Below are 8,573 nucleotides of genomic sequence, written 5' to 3'. Positions count from 1 at the left end.
CCCGCGCGCGTCCCCCCGCCAACCGCCGCCGCCGCCACGAGGTTCCGCCCCCCGCGCCGGCACGGGGGAGCGGCGAGGCGGAGGCACCCGCGCCGCTCCGCCGGGGGAGGGAGGGGGGGACACGGGTGTCCCTGGGGCGCCCGTGGGTGCCCGTGTCGGGGCGAGGAGCCCGGCGCGCGCCCGCGTGCCCGTGGGGCTGGGTGACCGTTGCCACGCGGCACGGCTGCCGAGGGGACTCGGCCTCCCGCGGAGCGGTGGCTCGGCGGAGAGCTGCCGTTTCCACCCTCCCGGCGGCCTGGCCGGGGCCTGCCGGCCTCCCGCAGGCCGGGGCTCGGCGCCGTTCGCCCGGAGGAGACCGTCGGGTGCCCGGCGTCTCCTCCCGCTTGCTCGGGGGCTCTGCAGGCGGTAAGAGGGGAGCGGGACGCACGAAGCGACGCCAGACCGGGCAGGGCGCGGCAGAGCTGGCTGAGAAACTCGGCGCTGGGAGCCCCGGCTGCGGAGCCACCTGCCTCTCGATTTTCTAGCACGCTCTAAATGAGTAAAATGTATTGTTCCCATATCATGTCTCATATAAAAGAGAGCAATTTTCCTACCAATTCAAACACTGCACTTACCTCTGCAATTAATTTATTTTTTTTAATATTCCTTGCCAATAGGACCCACGACCATTTGTAATTCCGCACGCATCAATAATACAAGGGAGAGAACAGCAGGCTTGCACAGGATGACAGTAAAGTTGGATCAAGCACGAAAGAAAAACTATTAAAGGCCCCATCTCAAAGAGTGGCAGCTTGGTCTTTGCAAAGATTTGTGACTACGGGAATCCCTGTTTTTAGCAGAGGCAGAGATTTCTGGAATGACAAACTATCTCCAGAGCACTTTAGGGTAGGTCACATCAGTCCTGGCCATCCTAACGAGCGATTCCTCATTAGGCTCTCCGGCTCCCCCCACTCTGCACGCACCGGCTGAAGCACACGTCTCCTGCTGCCAGCGCCAGCTCGCTGTGCAGCCGTGCACGAATCCCGCAGCAGCTCCGTGCCTCGCTTTCCCCACCCTGTGAGACAGCGGCGCTGATAGGGGCCTGCCACGGCTCTTTTCAGAACGATCCGTCTTTTTGACTGCGGCAGTCACGAGGTTCATGGTGTGAAACCCCCCGTCGGAGGATTCCTGAACATTGCTGCTTTGCAGCTGAAGCACCAAGGTAGTTGCGCAGTGGGCGCACTCTGCTCTGGTAACTTTATCTCACAGTCAGGGTGGTCTTGTGGCAGAATCAGTATTTTTGCATCGCTCCCCTGATGATGCAGCTTCAAAGAGTTCTCTCGTCACGGTTAGTTGGCACATCTGCAACTCCTTCATTTCCAAAGTAAATCATGCAAGTCTGCCTCCCTTCTGTTCTGCCCAATGCTCCCTCTGCCACACGGCTCTGGCTCCAGGGTCTCCTTCCTTGGGGTTGTCCGGGGGGAGGGGGGGGGCAGGGAAGGGAAGGGGGCTGTGGGCCTTGCCTTTTGGTTGAGGGAGAGGGCATCCTGCCCCACTGCAATCTAAGTGCAGCAAGAAGCCAGGCTAAAGCCATGGAGCAGAAAGAGTGGGGGGATTCTGCCCCACTAGATAATCACATGGTGTTTTCTGCCGTTGCCACCCGCTCGCTTGAAAAAGCAGGACCTGTTGCCCCTGCTGAAATGAGAGAGGAAGAGGTGAGAATTACTTTCTGCTGGTCATGAAAAAGCTGGAAGGAAATGGATCCCTGCCGCTGCCAGGGCCGCCAGTCCTGCTCCTCCAGACTGACCCCCCCCTGCACCTGGGGATGCCCTGGCAGGCAGATGCCAACTGCCCCCTGAAAACCGGAGCTTGCGTTTTAGCAGATGCATAAGCAACATCCAAGGGAACTCGGATTTTGATTAGATCCCTCATCTCTTAGTGTGTTTGTATAGCAATTACACTGCATATTTCACACGGATGTTAGGAAACCAAAGCAAAGAAATAATGACAATGAGTGTATCCAAACACGTATATCTGTGTGTGTCTGTACGGACCTGCGAGACCTTTTTATTGTGTTCCTTTCCCTCATGATTTAAATAGTTATGCAACTGATGACTGCAGCACAGGCACCACCAGATAATTCCCCGAACTGGGACGTGCACAGAATCGCCCGCCACGAGAATTTCCTTATATCTGCAAGTGGAGCAGATCCCCACAGCCTGTCCTTCGCTGGGGGCAGGTACTGGATGTCCTGCCTCAACCTGGCTACTCATCCTCAGGAAACTCATCGTAATGTGCTGCTTTTATGTCCCCTAGCCCTGCTACAAATTTAATTTAAACTCTCCAATAGATTAAAAACCCACAGGGCGAAGGGGAAATAGATGCGCTCACACACAGAGCACGATCAGAGAATCCTAATTTTTGAAGAAACCAAGTACAAAAATGACAACTATGCTCTAGAAAAGCCACTAGGAGGAGCTAGGAGAGAGCTACTCTCAGCTTCCTACCCGGCTCCCAGGAGTGCCGCTGCTCACAAGAACTGCAGTTCGTCTGGTTAGGTCGGGCAGCTTCGTTTTTTCATACTTTTGCTTATGCTTGTAAGGTACGACTGTAATTCAGACATACGCAGCCACAACAAGTAGTTATTCCGAGTAGGAGGAGATACTTAGGACCCCGCCACAACGACGTGGTGCCTGGCACAGCAGCAGGCATCTCGGGAAGCGGAGACGCAGATGCGGCGTAGAGCATCCCAGGCAGGGGAGTAAGAGCTGGGGCACAGGCTAGCGCTGTGCCCCCACAGCCACAAACCACTTGCAAAGAGCAGTTAAAGACATGGAGAACTGGAGCTGATAACATTGGTTTTAGGGTTAACAAAGAGACCAAAGAGATAGCACCTAGCCAACATAAAACGCACATATAAGGTAAAATCACATGCAGCCTGAACTCGCAGAGTGGTACAGAGAGAGCAAGGTGTAAGGGAAGATTAGCAGATAAGAATGACCCCAAGCAGATCTTAGGCAAAAGGAGAAACCACCGGCATCGCGTGTTCTCCCCGGAGCAGAGGTGGGGATGCTGAGCACGCACAGCCGTTGACCTCTCCGCCAGGCTGGAGCCTTTGGCCGCAGGGCAGCACGAGGCTGAGCAGCGCACCCGGGAAAGGGACGGACGCCAGGAACCGGGGGGACGATGATGTACAACAATTTCAAGCGTATTATTGCTGTTGAGACTCGTGTCGTGTTCTTGTGTATTCAGTCGTTTTACTCTTTGCTGTCTTCTGCTGTAATAATTAAACCTGGACTAACAGCAGCCTGGACCGTGAAGGTTTCGCCCAAGCTGACGATAAACCCCGGCTCTGCCCAGCCTTCGCCGCTTGCTGGCGCCCCACGACGTCACGGGGATTTGTGTGACGTCTGTCGTAGGCCGGTGACATCAGAAGCCTGCCCCAGTGCAGGCGCTGGAGACCAAGGCTGCACGGTGGTGGTCCTGATTCGACTCTCCTCCACTCATCCCTTCGGATTCGGGCTCTGGAGAAGGCGGCGATGCTCAGCCTCGGCTCCCTGGCCGTGGCTCTCTGCACGCTGGCGCTGCTCCCCAGCGGGCTGGGTCTCAGCGCCTGCGGCACCTGGGTCAGGTTCAGGAGCAGTGCTCTGGCTCCGTCCCTGTCTCTGGGGCTGTTTCCAGCTCCTAAGCTGGAAACCAGTACCGAGCCACCGGCCCAGCTCCTACCCTTCCCGCTGCCGCAGCTTTGGGATGGCTTGGCCTGGCTGGACACCATGTGGGTGTTTTCTGTGGGTTGGCAAGCCGCGTGCCTGCTCAGTGGGGCTCTGCTCTTGCTTTATCTCAACAGCTTAGTGCGACGGCCCCAGAGAAAGGTGAGCCGTGAGGGATGGTTGGGCCGAGGGGAGCAGGAGCCAAGAGCCCTTTAATGGAGAACTCAAAAGCAACACAGGCAAGAAAGCCTCAGCGGAGCGCACCGTGGGCTTTCTTACTCCGAGGTTTCCTTATCCCTGCTTGCGTCCTGGAGCAGGCCAGCAAGGCCAGTGTTTCTCCAGAAACTCCCCAGGCCCATTCCATCCCGCTCTCCCTTTCAGAAGATGCTCCGAGCAGCTGCAGTGCCCCTGGAGACAGGCCATCAGGGCAAGTGCAGCTGCAATAGCTATGAGGTACTCTGTCGTGTGGAAGCAAACGCCATCCTCATGAGCAAGTACTTGCGGCGCCTGCGCCACCTCTGCCTGGAGGATGCCAAGCGTCAGCTGCCAAAAAAGAAGGCGGAAAATGCGGGCGACAAGGAGAAGATCCTTTCTGACTGCCTCCATAAGTCCAGCTCCAGTGCAGACCTGGAGGTGCAGGGCAATTAAAGGCAATATTGCAAGCAAGCTGCTGTGCACATGCTTTGGGAAGGTGCTGCTGGGGGGGCGGACAGGGGGAGTGGACGAGGCACTGGCAGCTGTAGACATGACTCCCTAAGCAGATGGCCATCCTGGCTTGGGGAGCCAGGAGACAACTGACCTCGTAACGAAACTCAGGGAGTCCTAGGGGATGCTGGTTGGAGTTCAGCTGGTGAGGAAACAGCTTTGCACCTCATTGCACAGGCACTGCCTGGCCATGTAGCACCTGGTCGCAGAAGCACAGGAATGAGGCTGAACCAGCTGGGGTAGCTGTGGGGTGAAGGTGTCAAGCTGCTCCCCAGGTTCTGGCAGTGAACATGGTCCCCTGTGCATGGCTCAGCAGAAGAACCTTTGGGTCTGTGCCTTCCCCTCTAGGTCTGAAGGGGTGACAAAGGGTCTGCCTATGGTCACAGGTGACCCTGATCTCAGCAGCTGAATCAATTGTCAGCTCCAAAAAGCATTTGAAACATAGGTAGCCTCCAATGTTGGTATCCCTTCTTCCCTGAGACTTCTTATGCGTTCGGGCTCGAGGCTTACCTGCCCAGCCATGGAGTACCTCACAGTCCATCTGTCCATGGCAGCAGGCAATGTCCCAGGCCTTTTCACCTTCAAGGTTTGCAGAAAGGAGATCAGCTTTCAGGTGTACCAGAGTTTCAACATCTCCAACTTCCCTAAGCCACAGCATGGTGCAGGAGCACGTAACCTGAGAGAGGAAAAGGAGGAAAGGATCTGAACTAAATGAGTAAATTGACTGTGTCAGTAGTCTACCAAAGCTGTTGGCACAGGACAGCACGGTGGGGCCGGAGGTATCCCTGCGCTTAAAAGCTTTCAGGCAAAGTAACGGAAGGAAAATCCAAGAGGCCATTAAACACTGAAAACCTGTCTCTGGCTCAGGAAGTCCTTCTGCTGCCAGCTTAGCAGCAGGCAATACCGGGGCGAGGGCAAAATATGCCTTCGGGTTACTTCCAGGCTCCGGGCTGGCCCCTGTTAAGGCACACGTGCACAGTTCCCCCGAGCATCTGCTGCTGGTTTCTGCTAGGGAGCGGACAGGAGGCCAGAAGCTCCACTGAGCGGGCAGCCCGGCTGACTCGGGCTGTCGTGCCGTGAAGCGCCTGTTACTAGAGCTTTCCGCTTCTGGAGACCCTTCTCCCAGAGAGTCAACATACACACACAGCCCCCCTGAAACTCAGCCCATTAGGGGAGGGACCACACCACCAGGCAGTGTCCAGCAGCCTGCTACAGAGCCAGGGCAGTCTGCAGCTCTGTCAAAGTGCAAAAGGTGAGTGCAGTCCAGGGGCAGTAGGAAAGGGAGGGAGGAGAGGGAAAAGGTACTTTGCAGCAAGATCTGAAGACAGAAGGAGAATCTGGGCTGTAGAAGGCTTAAGATGAATGAGAAAGATGATATATCAGCAGTTACAGAGTTGGAAAAGCAAATATGAACAGGAGCAAAGAAGGGAAAGAGAGGAGAGCAGGCACCAAAATGGGGTGAGGGACTAAGAAGGGAAAAGCCAGTCCAAGGAGAATGGGGAAAGGGTGAAGAAAGATTGCAGTTCAGAATGGTACTCAGTCCTTTTCTGTGAGCAGCTGCATGACTTTTTCCACCACTGAGATCTTCAGGACCCTCAGGAAACAGTTGTACCATCTCTGCACCTCCAGCAAGAGCTGGCCTGAGGAAACAGTGGTATCCTTCCACCCAAATGAAGGGCAGAAGCCACAGGACCTGCCACTGCCCCAGCACAGCTATACTCAGAGCCCTCCTACTACTACCACCACCACTCAGATCTACACTATTGCTGTTAAGTATCTCCTCCTCTTTGCTCCACAACTTTATATCAGTTCCCTGCTCGGTCCTCAGAGAGAGGACCCAGGTGTGCCCTTTCCTGGAATGGCAGAACTTAATGAGTCATCAGTCTAACGGGTCAGGGGTGTGGGAGGAATGGACAAACCCTGGCAAGAGGCAGCTGAGTCTCATCTTGTTATTAGCACCTACAGGCCGAGGGGGGATGTGATGCTCTGAGGAGTCAGCCCCGGCTCTGGGCTATGAGCAGTGGGACTGGCAGGGATGCTAGTGTGTCCCTAGCCAGGAGCAGGCCACCGCAAACCTGTCAATCCCTTCAGACAGCGACGAGGTGCCTGTGTCTGCAGCGCAGGAGCTGGGTGCCAGCACCGGTGCCTCCCTGCACACAGCGCGAGGGGTGGCTGCAAGGTTTTCCCGTGCCCACAGCGCAGCGCGGAGCTGCCTCCTGCCCGGGTCGTGAGCCAGCTGCTGCACGGCCACTGCCGTCATTTACGCCGCGATTACCCAGCATGACTCATCCTCCCAGCCCTGCCGAGCTCCAACGAGCTGCTCGCTGCTGGGCCTGCTCTTTTGCTGCAATATTGAAAAGGTCAAGCCTTGAAGAAAACGAAAGCTCAGTGGCAGCCGCGGGAAATCCCCATGGCTGCGACAAGGAGCGCAGAAACACGTGTTAGCCTGGAGAAGGGATAAATCTGGCATCAACTCATCTCATTCCGTCTGAACCTGGACCACAAAGATCCCCCAGAGCTGTCTACCAAGGCCTTCCAGAAGCCCAGTGAGGGCTGTGGTGGCACTTTGCTGGCCTGCCGCTGAGGGCCAAAACCCCCGGCAAAACAGAGCAGCTGGAAAAGCAGAAAATCCCCAGAGAAGGTGCTGGGAGCCATTCTGCCACCTCCGTGCCCACGTTGCTGGGACCGGCTGTGATGGCAGCCCCTGTGCACCCGGGCTGAGCAGGCAGCATCTCCAGAGGCGCTGCCTGCGCCTCCCGAGTCCCTCGAGAGTCTCCGCTGCACCTGGGCCCGGCGCAGCCGGCAGAGCGGGGTGACCCGCGCCGCGCTGACAGCCAGAGGGACCTGCGCAAGGGAGCGTAGCGCAGGCCCGCGGCCTGTGGAAAATTTTAAGGGAATTATAAATGATGTAGCAGAAGGCATGTGCTTGCCACTAGGGAGCAAAGCCTTTGTATTTTTAAATGCTAAAAGAAAAAAAAAATTTGCACCGCTGTCATCCATCTAGGGCAGCTAAGGGCCCTCTGGGTGGGTTTTGCAGCAGTTCTGGCCAAGTCTAGCTCTTGATTTCAGATTTAAACCTGCCTCTGCTTGAGAGGACTTTGTGGGCCATGACATAAAGGGGCTTATCCCTTTGCAAAAAACTGTTTCACCCCTGCCTGCTCCCTAACACTAAAGCCACGCTGCCTGCCAGGTCCCTTGAGGAAACTCGCTCGACGGTCATCCGCCCGCGAGACTCGCTGGGAAGGGCTGAACTTGTCTCTCTCTGCTGCCAGGGAGCACCGAGGGGTTTCACATGGATGCCAGGGCTCAGCAGGTAGCTGAAACCAGAGCCACCGGTTCCAGCACCAGCTCCTCGGCCAAAGCAGCCGGCTACACCGGGAGTTTGTCCTCAGCTGGGCTCCGCGTTGCGTTGCTGAGCCACTGCTGCCCGAGCCTGTTCCCGCGCCGGGGCTGCAGGCAGCCAGCCCGCAGCGCTGGACGGAGGAGACTAGGAACGCCGCAATCCATTTGTTCCAGCTTTATTTACAGGGGAGGCGAGACCTGCATTTCCCCTTGAGAGCTGGCAAAGCCCTGAGAAAGCCTTGCCAGACCCGCGCGGCTCCAGCCCCTCTTACCCAGGGCAACGCGCTGTCGCTGCAATAATCCTGCCAGCGCCAGCTCCTGGCTGCAGCAGAGCTGGCACGCGTCAGGAAGCGTCTGCAGACAGGGAGCGGAGCCACGCGCCCCCGCCGCAGGGCACGAGGCAACGCGTCCGCCCCAGCGGCGCTGCCTGGGCCAGCCGCTACCCTTCTTGTCCTCTTGGCTAAAATCAAAGCCTGTCTCTGATCACCTTGGGGCTGGAGCACGATGGGGCATTGGATTTCTGAGGATTTAAGCTTTTAACCCTGCACAGCAAGAGTGATGCTCTGAAAGGAGAAAAGCTCCAACAGGCACAAGGTTAAGGGTACCTGCTCCAGGCCTGGCGCGATGCAAGGTTGACTCTGGGAAACTGGCTTTGGTGGGCAAGCCAGACCCAGCAGCGGGGGCTGGAGGAGCTTTCCTTGTTTCTGTGCTGGCATGTGCCATTCCTGGTGGCACAGCCTGGTGGCACAGCCCCACCAGGCCCTCCTAGCCTGCCACTCTTGCAGCACTTGCTCAGGGCACTTTCTCACCCTGAGCAGGAAAGTACCCTCCCCAGCC

At 56.9% G+C, this 8,573-nt stretch overlaps 1 long non-coding RNA gene across 1 annotated transcript; it reads left to right on the top strand.

The window, feature by feature from the left end:
* The first annotated feature begins 107 nt into the window (after positions 1-107).
* On the top strand, positions 108-783 carry LOC134143671 (uncharacterized). Its single transcript, XR_009959154.1, has 2 exons — positions 108-545; positions 657-783. It is a non-coding gene; the product is annotated as an uncharacterized LOC134143671 (long non-coding RNA).
* Positions 784-8,573: the final 7,790 nt, after the last annotated feature.

The sequence above is a fragment of the Rhea pennata genome, chromosome 8 (genome assembly GCF_028389875.1).
Source record: "Rhea pennata isolate bPtePen1 chromosome 8, bPtePen1.pri, whole genome shotgun sequence".
Classification (NCBI taxonomy): domain Eukaryota; kingdom Metazoa; phylum Chordata; class Aves; order Rheiformes; family Rheidae; genus Rhea; species Rhea pennata.
Note: the sequence above shows the minus strand (reverse complement) of the source record. Positions and strands in the feature narration are given on the sequence as shown.